Source organism: Rhinopithecus roxellana, chromosome 17, assembly GCF_007565055.1.
Source record: "Rhinopithecus roxellana isolate Shanxi Qingling chromosome 17, ASM756505v1, whole genome shotgun sequence".
NCBI classification, from domain to species: Eukaryota; Metazoa; Chordata; class Mammalia; order Primates; family Cercopithecidae; genus Rhinopithecus; species Rhinopithecus roxellana.
In genome coordinates this window covers 11914300-11924087 of record NC_044565.1, presented here as the reverse complement: position 1 = coordinate 11924087, position 9788 = coordinate 11914300, and positions in this window count along the sequence as shown.

Here is a 9788-nt window from a genome sequence, read left to right as displayed (position 1 = left end):
AAATATATTCCAGTGTCGTATTTTCATTGTAATCTACTAAAATTTCTTTTTAATTTTTTTTAAAAAAATTTTTTACTGTTTAATTTTACTTTAAGCTCCAGGATACATGCACAGAACGTGCAGGTGTGTTACAGAGGTATACATGTGCCATGGTGGTTTGCTCCATCTAGCAACCCATCATCTGGGTTTTAGGCCCCACATGCATTAAGTATTTGTCCTGATGCTCTCCCTCCCCTTTCCCCCACCTCCTGACAGGTCCTAGTGTGTGTTGTTCCCCTCCCTGTGTCCATGTGTTCTCCTTGTTCAGCTTCCCCTTATGAGTGAGAACATGTGGTGTTTGGTTTTCTGTTCCTCTGTTAGTTTGCTGAGGATGGTAGCTTCCAGCTTCATCCATGTCCCTGCAAAGGACATCATCTCATTCCCTTTTATGGCTGCATAGTATTCCATGGTGTATACGTACCACATTTTCTTTATCCAGTCTATCAATGATGAGCATTTGGGTTGATTTCATGTCTTTGCTGTGGTAAATAATGTTGCAATAAACATACATGTACATGTGTCTTTATAATACAATGATTTATATTCATTTGGGTATATACTCAGTAATGGGATTGCTGGGTCAAATGGTGTTTCTGGGTCTAGATCCTTGAGGAATCACCACACTGTGTTCAACAATGGTTGACCTAATTTACATTCCCACCAACCATGTAAAAGCATTCCTATTTCTTCACAGTCTCATCAGCATCTATTGTTTCTTTACTTTTATTTATTGTTGATATTTTAATAATAGTCATTCTGACTGTTGTGAGATGGTGTCTCAATATGGTTTTGATTTGTATTTCTCTAGTGATTAGTGATGTTGAGTTTTTTTTCATGTTGGTTGGCTGCATAAATGTCTTCTTTTGAGAAGTGCCTGTTCATATCCTTTGCCCACTTTTTCATGGGGTTGTTTGTTTTTTTCCTTGCAAATTTGTTTAAGTCCCTTGTAGATTCTGGATATTAGACCTTTGTCAGATGGGTAGATCACAACCATTTTCTCCCATTCTGTAGGCTGCCTGTTCACTATGATGATAGATTATTTTGCTGTGTAGAAGCTCTTTAGCTTAATTAGATCCCATTTGTCAGTTTTAGCTTTTGTTGCAATTGCTTTTGGCATTTTCATCATGAAATCTTTTCCTGTGTCCATGTCCTAAATGGTATTGCCTAGGTTTTCTTCGAGGGTTTTTATGGTTTTGTGTTTTACATTTAAATCTTTAAACCATCTGGAGTTAATTTTTTTTTATTATATTTTAAGTTCTGGGTACATATGCAGAACGTGCAGGATTGTTACACAGGTATACGTGTGTCATGGTGGTTTGCTGCATCTAGCAACCTGTCATCTAGGTTTTAAGCCCTGTATGCATTAGATGTTTGTCCTAATGCTCTCCTTCCTCATGCCCCCTACTCCTGACAGGTCCTACTGTGTGATGTTCCCCTCCCTGTGTCCATGTGTTTTCATTCTTCAACTCCCACTTATGAGTGAGAACATGTGGTGTTTGGTTTTCTGTTCCTTTGTTAGTTTGCTGAGAATGATGGTTTCCAGCTTCATCCATGTCCCTGAAAAGGACATGAACTCATTCTTTTTTATGGCTGCATATTATTCCGTGGTATATATGTGACACCTTTTCTTTATCCAGTCTATCATTGATGGGCATTTGGGTTGGTTCCAAGTCTTTGCTATTGTGAATAGTGCTGCAATAAACATATGTGTGCATGTGTCTTTATGGTAGAATAATTTATATTCCTTTGGGTATATATGCAGTAATAGGATTGCTGGGTCAAATGGTATTTTGGTTCTAGATCCTTGAGGAATCACCACACTGTCTTCCACAATGGTTGAACTAATATACACTCCCACCAACAGTGTAAAAGATTCCTATTTCTCCACATAGTCTCCAGCATCTGCTGTTTTCTGACTTTTTAATGATCACCACTGTAACTGGCATGAGATTGTATCTCATTGTGGCTTTGATTTGCATTTCTCTAATGACCAGTGATGATGAGCTTTTCTCATGTTTGTTGGCATAAATGACATAAATGTCTTCTTTTGAGAAGTGTCTGTTCATATCCTTTGCCTACTTTTTGATGGGGTTCTTTGTTTTTCTTTCTTGTAAATTTGTTTAAATTCCTTGTAGTTTCTGTATATTAGAACTTTGTCAGATGGACAGACTGTGAAAATTTTCTCCCATTCTGTAGGTTGCCTGTTCACTCTGATGATAATTTCTTTTGCTGTGCATAAGATCTTTAGTTTAATTAGATCCCATTTGTTAATTTTGGCTTTTGTTGCAATTGCTTTTGGTGAAGTCTTTGCCCATGTCTATGTCCTGAATAGCATTGCCTAGGTTTTCTTCTACAGTTTTTATGATTTTAGGTCTCATGTTTAAGTTATTAATCCATCTTGAGTTATTGTTTGTATAAGGCATAAGGAAAGGGTTCAGTTTCAGTTTTCCGCATATAGCTAGCCTGTTTTCCCAGCACCATTTATTAAATAGGGATTCCTTTCCCCATTACTTGTTTTTGTTAAGTTTGTCAAAGATCAAATGGTTGTAGATGTGTGGTGTTATTTCTGAGGCCCCTGTTCTGTTCCATTGGTCTATACATCTGTTTTGGTACCAGTACCATGCTGTTTTGGTTACTATAGCCTTATAGTATAGTTTGAAGTCAGGTAGTGTGATGCTTCCAGATTTGTTCTTTTTGCTTAGCATTGTCTTGGCTATACAGGCTCTCTTTTGGTTCCTTATGAAATTTAAAGTAGTTTTTTTTCTAATTCTCTGAAGAAAGTCAATAGTAGCTTGATGGGAATAGCACTGAATCTATAAGTTACTTTGGGCAGTATGGCCATTTTCACAATATTGATTCTTCCTATCCATGAGCATGAAATGTTTTTTCATTTGTTTGTGTCCTCTCTTATTTCCTTTAGAAGTGGTTTGTAGTTCTCCTTGAAGAGGTCCTTCACATCCCTTGTAAGTTGTATTCCTAGGTATTTTATTTTCTTTGTAGCAATTGTGAATGGGAGTTCACTCATGATTTGTCTCTCTGTCTATTATTGATGTATAGGAATGCTTGTGATTTTTGCACATTGATTTTTTATCCTGAGACTGCTGAATTTGCTTATCATCTTAAGGTGTTTTGGGGCTGAGACAATGGGGTTTTCTAAATATACAATCATGTCATCTGCAAACAGAGACAAATTGACTTTCTCTCTTCCTATTTGAATACCTTTATTTTTTTTTCTTGCCTGATTGCCCTGGCCAGAATTTCCAATACTATGTTGAATAGGAGTGGTGAGAGAGGGCATCCTTTCCTTGGGCAGGTTTTCAAAGGGAGTGCTTCCAGCTTTTGCCCATTCAGTATGATATTGGCTATGGGTGTGTCATAAATAGCTCTTATTATTTTTAGATATGTTCCATCAACACCTAGTTTAAGTATTTTAGCATGAAGGGGTGTTGAATTTTATCAAAGGTCTTTTATGCATCTATTGAGATAATCATGTGGTTTTTGTCATAAGGTGTAAGGAAGGGGTCCAGTTTAAATTTTCTGCATATGATTAGCCAGTTTTCCCAGCACCATTTATTAAATAGGGATTCCTTTCTCCATTGCTTGTTTTTGCCAGGTTTGTTGAAGAGCAGATGGTTGTAGATGTGTGGTGTTAGTTCTGAGGTCTCTGTTCTTTTCCACTGGTCTATATGTCTATTTTGGTACCAGTACCATGCTGTTTTGGTTAGTGTAGCCTTGTAGCATACTTTGAAGTCAGGTAGCATGATGCCTCCAGCTTTGATTTTTTTGTTTGTTTGTTTTGTTTTGTTTTTCACTTAGGATTGTCTTGGTTATAAGGGCTCTTTTTTGGTTCCACATGAAATTTAAATTTATGGGCTCTTCTTTGTTCCATGTGAAGTAGTTTTTAAAAATTCTTCAAAGAATGTCAGGGGTAGTTTGATGGGAATAGCATTGTATCTGTAAATTACTTTGGGCAGTAAGGCCATTTTCACAATATTGATTCTTCTTATCCATGCGGATGGAATGTTTTCTATTTGTTTGTGTCCTCTCTTATTTCCTTGAGCAGTGGTTTGTAGTTCTACATGAAGAGGTGTTTATAGTATTCTCTGATGACAGTTTGTATTTCTGTGGGGTCAGTGGTGATATCCCCTTTATCATTTTTTATTGTGTCTATTTGATTATTTTCTCTTTTCTTCTTTATTAGTCTAGCTGACAGTCATCTATTGTGTTAATCTTTTCAAAACACCAGCTCCTGGACTTATTGATTTTTTGAAGGATTTTTCATGTCTCTATCTACTTCAGTTCTGCTCTGATCTTAGTTAATTCTTGTCTTCTGCTCGCTTTTGGATTTGTTTGCTCTTGCTTCTCTAGTTCCTTTAACTGTGATGTTAGGGTGTTGATTTGAGATCTTGCTAGCTTTCTGATGTGGGAATTTAGTGCTATAAATTTCCCTCTTAACACTGCTTTATCTGTGTCCCAGAAATTCTGGTACCTTGTTTCTTTGTTCTCATTGGTTTCAAAGAACTTCTTGATTTCTGCCTTAATTTCATTATTTATCCAAAAGTCATTCAGGAGTAGGTTGTTCAGTTTTCATGTAGTTTTGTGATTACGAGTGAGTTTCTTAACCCTTATCAGGAGAACCCGCTCCCGATGTTTAATGTGGGTTCTTTTCTATTTCCTAAGTGTCTCGGCTGGGTTGAGAAATAAAGGGAAAGAGCACAAGAGAGAGAAATTTAAAGCTGGGTGCCTGGGGGCAGGATCCCTGATGTTCCCAGAGCTGTAAAACCAGCAAGTTTTTATTAGCGATTTTCAAAAGGGAAGGAGTGCATGAATAGGGTGTGGGTCGCAGAGATCACATACTTCACAAGGTAATAAAATATCACAAAGCAAATGGAGGCAGGGCGAGATCACAGGACCACTGGATGAGGTGAAATTAAAATTGCTAATGAAGTTTCGGGAACGCATTGTTGTAGATAACATCTTATCAGGAAACAGGGTTTGAGAGCAGATAACCTGTCTGACCATAATTTATTAGGTGGAAATTTTCCTCCACTTAATAAGCCTGGGAGTGCTATAGGGGACCTGGGCTTATTTCATCCCTTCGGCTTCGACCATAAAAGACAGGACGCCTTAAAAAGGGGCCATCTATAATCCTATCTTCAGGGTGCATTCTCTTTCTCAGGGATGTTCCTTGCTGAGAAAAAGAATTCAGCGATATTTCTCCTATTTGCTTATGAAAGAGGAGAAATATAGCTCTGTTCCATCTGGCTCACTGGCGGCCAGTTCAAAGTTACCTCTCTTGTTCCCTGAACATCACTGTTATCTTGTTCTTTTTTTTAAGATGCCCAGATTTCATATTGTTCAAACATCCATGCTCTACAAACAATTTGTGCAGTTGATACAATCACAGGGTCCTGAGGCGACATTCATCCTCCTCAGCTTACAAAGAAGATGACGGGATTAAGAGATTAAAGACAGGCATAAGAAATCACAAGGATATTCACTGGGGAAGTGATAAGTGTACATGAAATCTTCACAATTTATGTTCAGAGATTACAGTAAAGACAGGTGTAAGAAATTATAAAAGTATTAATTTGGGGAACTAATAAATGTCCATGAAATCTTCACAATTTATGTTCTTGTGCTGCAGCTTCAGCCGGTCCCTCTGTTCGGGGTCCCTGACTTCCCACAACAAACTCTGAGTTTTAATTTGATTGCACTTTGGTCAGAGAGACTGTTTGTAATAATTTCAGTTTTTTGCATTTGCTGATGAGTGTTTTTGCTCCAATTATTAATTGATTTTAGAATAAGTACCACATGACACTGAGAAGAATGTATATTCTGTTGATTTGGGGTGGAGAGTTCTGTAGATGTCTATTAGGTCCACTTGATATGGGGCTGAGTTCATGTCCTGAATATCCTTGTTAATTTTTTGTCTCATTGATCTGTCTAATATTGGCAGTAGGTTGTTAAAATCTCCCACTATCATTGTCTGGGAGTCTAAGTCTCTTTGTAGGTCTTTAAGAACTTGTTTTCTAAATCTGGGTGCTCCTGTTTAGATGAATATATATTTAGGACACTTAGTTATTTTTGCTGAATTGATCCCTTTACTATTATGTAATGCCCTTCTTTGTCTTTTTTGATCTTTGTTGGTTTAAAGTCTGTTTTGTCAGAGACTCGGATTGTAACTCCTGCTTTTTCTTTTTCTTTTTTTTTTTTTTTTTTTTTTTTTGCTTTCCATTTGCTTGGTAAATTTTCTTCCATCCCTTTATTTTGAGCCTATGTGTGTCTTTGCACATGAGATGGGTCTCTTGAATACAGCATACCAGTGGGTCTTGACTCTATCCAATTTGCCAATCTGTATCTTTTTTATTGGGGCATTTAGTCCATTTACATTTAAGGTTAACGTTGTTATGTGTGAATTTGATCCTGTCATCATGATGTTAGCTGGCTATTTTGCACATTAGTTGATGCAGTTTCTTCATAGTCTCTGATCTTTATATTTTGGTGTGTTTTTGCAGTGGCTGGTACTGGTGTTTCTTTTCTGTATTTAGTGCTTCCTTCAGGAGCTCTTGCACGGTGGGCCTGGTGGTGATGAACTCCCTCAACATTTGCTTGTCTGAGAAGGATTTTATTTCTCCTTCACTTATGAAGCTTAGTTTGGCTGGATATGAAATTCTGGGTTGAAAATTCTTTTCTTTAAGAATGTTGAATATTGGCTCCTACTCTCTTCTGGCTTGTAGGGTTTCTGCTGAGAGATCTATTGTCAGTCTGATGGGCTTCCCTTTTTAGGTAACCTTGCCTTTCTTCTTGGCTACCCTTAACATTTCTTCCTTCATTTTGACCTTGGAGAATCTGATGATTCTGTGTCTTGGGGTTGATCTTCTCATGGAATATCTTAGTGGTGTTCTCTGTATTTCCTGAATTTGAATGTTGTCCTGTCTTGCTAGGCTGGGGAAGTTCTCCAGGGCAGTATCTTGAAGTGTGTTTTCCAACTAGGTTCCATTCTCCTCATCTCTTTCAGGTACTGCAGTCAATTGTAGCTTCAGTCTTTTCACGTAGTCCCGTATTTCTCAGAGGTTTTGTTTGTTCCTTTTCATTCTTTTCTATCTAATCTTGTCGGCTTGCCTTATTTCAGCAAGATGGTCTCCAAACTCTAATATTCTTTCTTCTGCTTAATCAATTTGGCTATTGATACTTGTGTATGCTTCACAAAGTTCTAGTGCTGTGTTTTTCAGCTCCATCAGGTTATTTATGTTCCTCTCTAAACTGGTTATTCTAGTTGGCAGCTCCTGTAACCTTTTATCAAAGTCCTTAGCTTCTTTGCATTGGGTTAGAAACACGCTTCTTTAGCTCAGTGGAGTTTGTTATTACCCATCTTCTGAAGCCTACTTCTGTCAATTCATCCATCGCATCCTCCATCCAGTTCTGTGTCCTTGCTGGAGAGGTGCTGCGATCGTTTGGAGGAGAAGAGACACTCTGACCTTTCAGGTTTTCAGTGTTTTGTTGTTGTTGTTGTTGTTGATTCTTTCTCATCTTCATGAGTTTGTCTAGTTTTAATCTTTAAGGCTGCTAACCCTTGGATGAGATTTTTGTGGGGACTTTCTGTGTTGATGGTGTTGTTGTTTTCTGTTTGCTTTTCTTTCAATGGTCACATCCCTATTCTGTAGGGATGCTGTGGAGGTTCATTTCAGGCCCTATTCATCTGGTTCTGCCTGGAGATGTCACTCAAGGAGGCTGGAGAACAGCAAAGATGGATGTCTGCTCCTTCCTCTGAGATGTCTGACCTCGAGGGCACTGACCTGACGCCAGTAGGAATGCTTCTGTATAGGGTGTCTCCCAACCCCCGTGGGAGGGTCTCACCCAGTTGAGTGGCACAGGGAGCAGGACCCATTTAACAAAGCACTTTGGCTGTCCCTATGTGTGGGAAGTGTGCCACACTGGGGGGAAACTCACTCATCTGAGCTGCCTGGATTCCTCAGAACTAGCAGGAGGAAAGACTAAGTCTGCTGGTCTGAGGAGAATATAGCCACTCCTCCCGCTAGGAGCTCAGGCCCAAGAATATCAGAGTTCTGTCCCTGAGCCCCTGGATGGAGTTGTTGGAGTTCCTGCAGGGAGGCACCCCAGTGAGGAGCGATGGATCAGGGCCAGGCCTAAAGAGGCACTCTGGTTGCAGTCTGCCACAGCCTGTATGTTGGGCTGTGGGGAATACCTTCTAAGACCAAGGCTTCCAGACTCCCTGGCTCCAGCCAGGGAAAAGCACAGTCTGGAGCTGTAGTGGTGGCTGCCATCCTTCCCCTACCCTGAGAGCTTAGGGTATTAGGCAGCTGGCAATCCCATTGTTGGCTGCTGCCCTTCCTCCGAGGAGCTCAGAAGGCTTACACAGTAGACAGCTGTCCTGCCCCCTCAGGAACTCAGCTGATTTAAGCAGTTTCTAGCTGCTTAAAGTTTTGATTCTAGTTCAGAATCTGCTCAGCTCCACGGTTTTCTAGGCCCTAGTGGCGTGAGCTCACTAGTGGGATTTTCTGATCTGTTGGTTACACAGTTCCATGGGAAAAGCACAGTTTCCCAAGCTGGATAGCACTCTCACTCACCACCTCCCTAGGCTGAGGGGTGGAAGCTCCCCTGTCCTGTGTGGCTCTCAGGTGGGCCACTGCACCACACTGCTCTTCTTTCCTTTCTATGGGTCACACCAGCTGCCTAGTCAGTCCTGATGACAGAACCTGCATACCTTGGTGTGGATTTGCATGCTGTTTTGGTTCTTTTCAATAGGAGTGTCTGATCACCACTGCTTCTAGTTGGCCATCTTGACTGGAGTCATTCTTTCTATCTTAGAGGTTCTGATAGATTTGTAGTAGTATCTCACTGTGGCTTTAATTTGCATTTTCCTAGAGGCTAAAAACATAGAACATCTTTTCATGTGCTTATTTATCTTCTGTATTTGTTTTTTGATGAAATGTCTTTTCATACCTTCTGCCCATTTTCTAATTGAATTGTTAGCTTTTTTACTATTAAATTTGGAGGACTTAAAAAATATATATTCTTGACATTAGTCCTTTGTTGGGCATATGGTTTAAAAAATTTTTTTCTCCTCTATAGTTTGCATTCTTATCCACTGTTACAGATTTTTTCTGATTCATTCTAATTTCTATCCTCTTTCCTTCAGTGCTGTCTTCAGAGGTGTTTTAGTACAAGGAACTCCTAACATGAAAATCCTTGTAGGATTCCAGTAGAGTCTGGTAAAATTGTTTATAAAACTGGTAAAATTTACATAAATATCTGGATCCTAGCTTCTCCAAAAGAATCAGGTAATCAGGCAACACTGGTTTGCATTTATTTTGGTAACAGTCAGAACTCACTTTAGACAGGCCATAAAATCTCTGAGTTTTCACTTTCTTCACTTTTTCTTGTTGGCTAATAACCAGACTGCTTTATCTACTTCTGTTAGAGTTTGTATATGGTTGGTTTGTCCCACCAAATCTTACATTGAAATTTGATCCCAGTGTTTGAGGTGGGACCTACTGGGAGATATTTGTGTCATTGGGGGTGGATCCCTAATGAATAGATTAATCCTCTCTCTGGGGAGGGATTGAAATTAATGAGTTCTCATACTATTAGTTCCCATGAGAGCTGGTTGTTAAAAAGAACCTAGAGGTTCCTTCTCTCTCTTACTTCCTCTCTTACCAGGTGATCTCTGTACACAGCCTGAGGCTTTTGCCAGATGCAGATGCCCAATCCTGAACTTTTCAGCC